The 8,363-nt window shown below is 44.0% G+C and overlaps 1 pseudogene; it reads right to left on the bottom strand.

The window, feature by feature from the left end:
- Positions 1-374: 374 nt before the first annotated feature.
- LOC136488277 (cysteine-rich receptor-like protein kinase 44) overlaps positions 375-8,363 on the bottom strand; it is a 44,726-nt pseudogene continuing 36,737 nt past the window's right edge.

Genomic DNA, 8,363 nt, shown 5'->3' with positions numbered 1-8,363 from the left:
TAAAATACTTACTACAACATAAGACTGAAACAGCTGAAACATTTGGAATATATTGTTGTTACGTAACATCTAGATCAGAACAGTTGCAACATAAGCTTGGAACAAATGAAACATTTTGAACAAACCTCTGAACAGCTAAAACTTTAAGATTTGGTTATGAACAATTGAACGCTGAACTGAACAAAGTTTGCAACACAAAAAACATATATATCCACCAAGAAAGACTAGTTAACCCTCTCTAAATTACCTCACACTTTTTTTTACCTCTACTATACCCCAGTCTGTCTGTCACCACTTTGCATTATGCACACACATGACACATGTGACCAGAGCAGAGGAAGCAGAGCAAAAGCAGAGCACGTGAGTGAAGGTGGCTACACCTTGACGCGGCAGTACGTGGCGGTCTGGAACCTGAGCCCGTGCGCCCCCACCGTGCCGCTGTTCCCGCTGCCGGCGCCGGCGCTGATGATGTAGTGACCAGAGAGGCAGACACCCAGGTGCCGACCTTCCACCTGACCCTTCCGTCGATTTTGACCTGCAAGATAAGATACGTTGAGCGTGTCGGCGAGGAACGGCGCGAAGGGTACGTTGGGCCCAGCCAGGACCGGCGACCAGACGTCGACGCCGCCGTGGCCCTGGTACACCTGGGCCGGCTGCAGCCTGGAGGCGAGCGTCACCTGCTGGTAGTTGGTTTCATCCTGGATGAGATAGCACGGCCACGCAGGGCCTACTTACAGTGACAGCTAGCTGGGCGAGCTCACGCACCGCGTCACGGCTTGGAGTTGGAGGCCTCCTCTGCTTTTTCCGCGCCTTCGTGCTCACAGCCATTATTCCTGGCATAATTCAGGAACGCCTCGATGGATCAAGCTCCTATCTCCAGACATCCCATCTGAACATGCATGGTAGATTGTTACTAGCTCTTGGAGCGAGAGCTTCCAGGACCAGCTGATGAACCTTCCTTTCGACCAACATCAAGGTGAGGCATCTCGAAACATATATACCACCCTTATCGTGAGGGGGTAAAACTCAAACCAATATGGAATTGGCAATATACCAGTGGATGCAAAATGTCATTCCACCAGCATCCTTTTGCTGTTATCACATCTTTCAAGGTCTAAAACACACAAAAATCACATCTATCAAGTTCTAAAAAATACACACAAAATCGGCTAGTTCACCGCTAATTGCTACCTGCCTCCAAGTATACTTTGGTCCTTTTCTTTTATTGTAAAATAAAAAAGAGGGACCAATGTTTTTTTAACGTAAAAGAGGGACCAATGTGTACTTTTCGTTTTAGAAAAAATCTGTGCCACATGCATGGTCACTGCTGTCATGTGCTCCATTGCCACACCCTCATCTTATATCTATCTAGTACATTACTGCTGTGCTCAATTCCTTACAGAAAACATACTGCACTGAAAAAGAGACGAAACCTTTAAATTTGCATTTGAATTAGCGAGTGCTCAGTGTGAAAAGATGCATCTTTGCTTGGTCTACCAAATGATATAAGTAACTTGCATAAGGCCAGTTCAATGTTCACAGCAATTAAATTTTCCTTGACTTGTTCAAATATATTTGGTCATTGAAATAAAAACAACATTTAAAGGGTGCTACAGTACACAATAGACCATAGTTTTCACTACTACACAAATGATTTTGCGAGACAATGCACTTTTATTAACCGAGGCGGTTACAAAATTCAACCACCTCCTAAAATACCAGGCGATTAACGGAGGCGGTCGATTTTATTTACGGAGGTGGTCAGGAAATGCCCGCCTCCAAAAATGGATTTATGGAGGCGGGCACCTTAAAATAACCGCCTCCACAAATAACATATTTTCGAGGCGGTTGTCTTAGGGTGTGTCCGCCTCCGTAAATCTATTTTTGGAGGCGGGCACACTATAAGGCCCGCCTCCTAAAATACAAGCCCAGCTCCTAGCCCAGGCAGCCCATCTTGGCCCGATATCACGTTCACAGTATATATACCTAGAGCTAGGGTTTCATTCACTTATCTCTCTCACAGCCCTTCCCTCAGTGGCCCCCGCGCCCCCGACGCCCCGCACCCGACGCCCCTCACTCGCCGCCGCCTCTCCCTCTCTCCCATGGCAGCCCCCACCCGAGGCTCCTCCCTCCTCTCCTAGATGCCGCGCCCGGCCCCTCCCTCTCCGTCTCCGAGATGCGGCGCCCGTCCCTCACCCTCCTGCGGCGCGCAGCGCAGCGGCCCCAGGAGCGCGGCGGCGCTGGCCCCAGCCGACCCGCATGCGCCCTCTCTCCGCCTCTCTCCCTCTGGCGGCGCGTGCCCTCTCTCCTCCCTACGATGGCGGAACGGCGCAGGGATGCCAGATCCGGCGACGTCGCTGCGCGTGGAGGTCAGATCGGGTTGTGGCGTGCACGGGCAGGTCTCCGGCGGCGCCCTCTCGACGGCGGAGACCAGCCAGATCCAGCGAGTGGTGAGCAGCTACCGGATCCAGCGAGCGGGCGACCTCCTCCAGCGAGCAGACGCGACGGCGGTGCAGATCCGGCGAGCGGATTGACGGCGTGTGGATGGGCTCGACGGGCCCGTGGATGGGCTTGGCGGGCCTATCCACGGATTTTTTCTTTTTTTTCCTGTTGATTTACGGAGGCGGGCAAAGCAACCGTCTCTGTTAATCCAGCATTAACGGTGACCTTTGATTGGAGGCAGTTGCAATGCTCGCCTCCATTAATAAAAAATGCCCGTCTCCATTAAAGTTATTCTAGTAGTGTTTGTTATTATTGGAATTTTAACGGCATCACCTACAATTAAAACCATGGCTGCACATGATGAAATGTAATAAGGACATACAGATTACAACAATGGGAATGTACAGTGAATAACTATTCCCAAAAAGATTAGCATGTTTTGCAAAACATATTGAGGTATACATATAGACTAAAACTTCTTAGGGACAAAATATTGTATTGGAACAATTGAAGGAAAGCGCTGCAGTAGCCTGCTAGGAGCCGAAGAGATGTGCCACAGCTTCCATAGCACTCAATTTCATCCAAAACAGAAGAGTAGTGTTTCTCTGAGAAAGCCCAGTAGTGATCCATTTCATGGTCTCCCTTCTTTTGAGATGTATTTCAAGAGTCTCAGATCCATAGAGAACGATTTTTGGGTTGTTCGTCTGAAATTTCAATAAACTCCGCAAATAAAATCCATCTGCTGTGAGGATTTTTGTCTTGGCCATCTCATATGAGCGTTGCACAGCCCGTCGATAGCGTAGGCACATTGATTTTAATATATTACTGATATCTCTTTATCAGTGGCGACCACAAGGCTACACATGATCAAATGTTCCAATGTCAGAAGTGAGGAGTTAGGAAAAGAGAGAAACAGATCGAACAAGAACAATTGAGTTGAGAATTTTCTACTGTTGTTGTTAAGATATGCATGTATATGTCGCCTGTGGTTTGTTGTACCGAGTCCTATCTTGTAGCTCAAGTGTTGGATAGGATAGAATCTTGTTAGACATAATCTGTTGTAAACCTTTCTTTGTGTACAAGGCACGCCGGGGGCGGTTCCCGTGCCTATATCAACACGCAGGCGAGACCCTAAGGGGCAACTCGTTCAACCCCTTTCACAGTTGTAACACGCCACTTAATAATTCTACAGTTCTGCAGTATATGGCTATAAGATAAATGTGAATATTGGCTGGATATGGAATTATTCCAATGCAGAAATGATGCTTTCAAACAAGAAACTATGACATAACAAAAGAATATTTCAGGGTTTAGTGTCTTTACTTCACATACACCACTTAATAATTCTACAGTCTGTATCCGTAGATTGTGAGTAGTCCATTAAGTTCTTTTCGCCCAGATTGACAGTCTGTTAAACTGGGAAGTCGTTTGCGTTGCTTGCACATGTAATTCTTTTCTCTCCTTATTAATATATGCCGGCTTTGTTCCGGGTCTTTCAAAAAAAAAATCTACAGTTCTGCAGTGTATGGCTATGAGATAAATGTGAATATTGGCTGGTAATATGGAAATATTCCAATGAGGAAATGGTGCTTTATTTTAAACTAGAAACTATGACATAAGAGAAGAATATTGCAGGGTTTTAGTGTCTTTAATTCTCATACACAATGTATTATTTCAGGAAACCATGCTTCATTAGAATTTAACGTGATTCAATAATAATGTTGGTTGGGAAAAAATATTACCTTGTTATGTCCTCGCTGCCATCGAACACCATTTTAGGCCAACTACCGTCCATAAGAAGTTCAACCATTTTCATAACCCTATCATGTAATTAGGAGACCACCATCAGTTATATTAGGTTTTATTTAGGAAACATAAAAACTTGCCCATCGCTTCAATAAAGAAGAATTATGAAGTTAGTAATTAAAGTATAACGAAGTGCCTGATCAGGTTTGCTTGTTTGGTTTCCTAGCTTTGTCTGAAATTTGGCAAGGTGACCAAGGATTTCCCTTATTTGGAGGCAATCTGTTGAAGCTGATTTTGGTCACCACACTAGTAAGAGTTAGATCGCCTCAGTCCGCACATGGCGTAGATACGTAGCGGAGTGAGGTCTAAACGACAAGGCCGATTGATTCAACGCTCGTTATTCACCCAAAAAAAACCCTTGAACACCTTTTGAGAAGACCTGTCAGGGATGGACACAGCAGGGGTGCTCTAGGGAACCAAGGCCACCTAGAATGCCGTCAAATCTTGTTGAGAGAAGTGCTGGACAGCAAGAGGGTTGGAAGTGATAGGTTTTGGAGGTAAAAAGTAAACATAGATTGATTTCTTATGATTGGATAATTGGATCTTTCAATTAGCCACGGTCCTCTTATATAAATAGAGCGAGGTGGTCTTATCCTAGTAGAAAACTTACTCCACAGAGATCTACAAGTTCCCCATGAGATCGGACAAGTTTCCAAATGAAAAACATGTTTTGGGGCTCGGACTGTCAAAACCGGCTTAGGCCTATTTCCAAAACCGGACTAGGCTGATTAGTACAGGATGCACGTGAGGAATTTGCCCAAACCGACCTAAATTTGGGCAAAAAATGCAACTTTAAATTTGATCCTTTTGTTCTTTTCTTGTTTGCATGTGTTTTTCAACGTCTCATTAAAAATTTGATCACACTTGGATACGGCAAATATAAATTTTTGTCTCCTCTTGTCGATTCTTGTGAATTGGCTTAAGGAAAGAGCAAGGAACTATTTAGCTTGTGCTAGCTAAACAAACTCAGTAATAAAACAATTCATTGTTTCATCATCCTAAGTTGTCTGAATGATACATAATTGCATGCATGTTAGGGTGACGTGACTCATCAGATTCTTCAACAATACTTTGGTTTTCAACAACTCAAGCTTTTCGCAGTGGTTGATTAACAGAAAGAGAGACAAAGTGTTCTAGCTTTTCTTTATAGCACAAGACAAAAAGGCAATCCTTAAATTTCATCATTCAAGCTATCTGGACGATACTCAATTGCATGCATCCTAGCTTGCTACCTCCTTAACAGGGTTTATTTTAGGAGGACTTGTTGGCAACATCGTATTATGAGCGAGAGATACATGTGGTGCTATTAAATGGCTATTGGCTCGTGTGGTAAAATCCAAGGGCTGCACAAAGGTAGCCATCGGTAAAGTAGTACGAAACCACCTTAAATTGGCTCTATCGGTTTTAGACACTGAATAGGCAAATTTGGGCTGGCTACCCAATGCATGGATCGTATGTATCTCGAAAAAGCTGAATGACATCCCATATTAAATTTGGATAGCAACCGGGGCCAATCGGCTAACAGAAGTATCATGAGGCTAGTAATTGGGGCCGATCCGCTAACAGAAGCATCATGAGGTACACATAGGGATGAAAACGGTACGGATATTTTCCGACCGTATTCGAAACCGAATCCGTTTAGAGGGGTTGAGATCTGTCCGTATCCGAGTCCGGATATCCAACATCCGATATCGTATTCGTATCCGAATACTCAAATCGCATATTTATGATGTCGATATCCAATCGTATCATATCCGACATAGTTGACACTATCCGTATTCGAATCCGAATCCGGACAGAAATATGAAAACAAATGTAATATCGGTGATATCCGTCCGTATCCGATCCGTTTTCATCCCTAGGTACACACGAGCACATCAACCCTGATTGCTTTCAAAGACGTCCTAGGTGCATGATTTTTACCATGTATCTCCACATAATTTATACCTAGGTGTATACAAAAGATTACTAATATTTATGGTGTGTAATAAGTATCATTAGATTAATCATTGAATATACTTTTATAATACATTTATTTGGAGATACAAATGTCATGAATATTTTTTATAAATCTAGACTAACACAATAATCTAGGCGACACTTAAAAAGGGACCATGGAGTAAGGTGGTCAATAATCCTAGTTCATCTGGTACAATGTAATCCATAGTTGGAGATGGCCAAACTGCATCGGATGCCACAATGTCCATGTCAGATTTGCTGGTCTATGTGTAATGGGTTGTATGCGCATGAGTCATCCATTGTGATACTAGAAAAGAGCCACCTGTAGCAGTATTTCCCTTTTATTACAGAAGCAAACACCCGGTAGAAAGAAGTGCACGACGACTATTCCTTTTACAGGAGGTTGCTCGTAAGTGTATGATCCCTAGCTAGATACTACCTAATACGGTCCTAATAGGGATTAGGCTTGGAAGCAATACCATGGGAACTGATTCAGTAGTGTATACTCTTAGGGCCTCTTTGGCACGGCTTATGCCGGTTTCGGCTTCATCTATTTTACGTAAATCGAGGCACTGTAGCGTGAAGCCGTTTTGTAAGCCGGGGTTAAAATGAACTAGAAGCCGGAAAAAGTCAGTTTTTCTGGCTTCACTGGCTTTGGCTTCACCGGTGAAGCCGTTTTGGATGAGTCGTGCCAAAGGGGGGCTTTAGTTTAATTCAGCAGTATGCTTTTGATAGGAAGGTGTAATAAACGACAACGTTTTTCATCCATGGGACTGTAGGCATGCATGAATTCGATGCATGGTAACGTACGTACGTGTCCCTAGAATTGAGTAGTAGTTATTACCTATAGGTCCTAACATCCCACAAGACAATATAATGCACCTTAGATGCCGCTCCCTCCATGATGCCAGCCAATATTGGAAGCGTTGGGTGGCAAGCAAGATTGACAAGGTTCCACGGCCACTTCATACCCAGGCAAAGTGTGTGAACGTGTTGGTTTGCCTGCAAATCCCATATCTAATTCGAAAAACCGAGCGGGTGAGCATCAGTGCACATCAATATAGATGATAGGTGGAAATTATCCCCTGCATGTGAGATAATTAATCAATACTGAACACTACAAAAGACGGATGCCACAAATACCTTTGCATCCGTCGACCTCGTATGCCAATCTGAACGAAGAGTAGCCAGAAAGTCCCTATGATTGTCATCAGTGTAAAAAGTAGGCGTACTCCCCTCAAATGTGGCGATGCTGGCATCCGGAGATTGAATATCCCAAACCTAAATTTAATTTCCATGCAGAAAAGATGCATGTTATATAAAATGTATAATTGATCACCATAAGAAAACATAATTAGTTGGTTGGTTGATCATCGTCACTAACTCGTAATCACCATCGACCAACACATGATTTATTATATTAAAAAATGAAGAGGCAAACAAACCTTTATTACTCTCTTGTCACTACTACTAGCAAAAGTGCTAGCATCCCTTGGGCCAACCGTGATATCGTACACAGATTCGTGCGTGTCGATTACTCGAGTGCATGTCCAGCCCTGACTCCAGTCCCAGAGCTTGATCAATCCGTCCTTTGAAGATGCTGTCAGCAATAGCGTATGTTTTGGGTAAACAGCCAAATTGGTTACGTAACTGCTGTGTGCTTCCAATTCCTTGACCTTGTCCAGGGGCGGATCCATCCCCGGAGCGGGGTGGGCTCGAGCTCCCGCTACCGCTGCTCGGACCATGGAGCCTCTCCTAATCCCCTCCTACAAATTTACACATATTCAAACTTAAAATGAGAGGCTAGTGTTGAAGCAATACGAGATAAGCCCCTCCTGGTTTATTTTCCTAGATCCGCCACTGACCTTGTCTTTTACTGCGAATGCAAGGGATGTGTAGGCATAGACATGGACACGGCCATTATAATTCCCTGCTGCGAACCACTGCTCTCCAGAGATAAATTTGGTCGACAAAATTCCATAGGGTGGATCCTCTATTTTTGGTAAATATGTGTCTTTGAACGTTATGACTCTCTCCTGCTTAACAATGAAAATACCAATAGTTCAAGTAGTTTTAATAATGTAGTAAATACCTTGATGACCCACGATAACCGTCATGATATATATAACCAAGCAAGGATATGATAGAGGTGTAGT

This window comes from Miscanthus floridulus, chromosome 10, assembly GCF_019320115.1.
Source record: "Miscanthus floridulus cultivar M001 chromosome 10, ASM1932011v1, whole genome shotgun sequence".
Lineage (NCBI taxonomy): Eukaryota > Viridiplantae > Streptophyta > Magnoliopsida > Poales > Poaceae > Miscanthus > Miscanthus floridulus.
The sequence above is the reverse complement of the archived record's forward strand: the minus strand, read 5'-3'. Positions and strand labels throughout refer to the sequence as shown.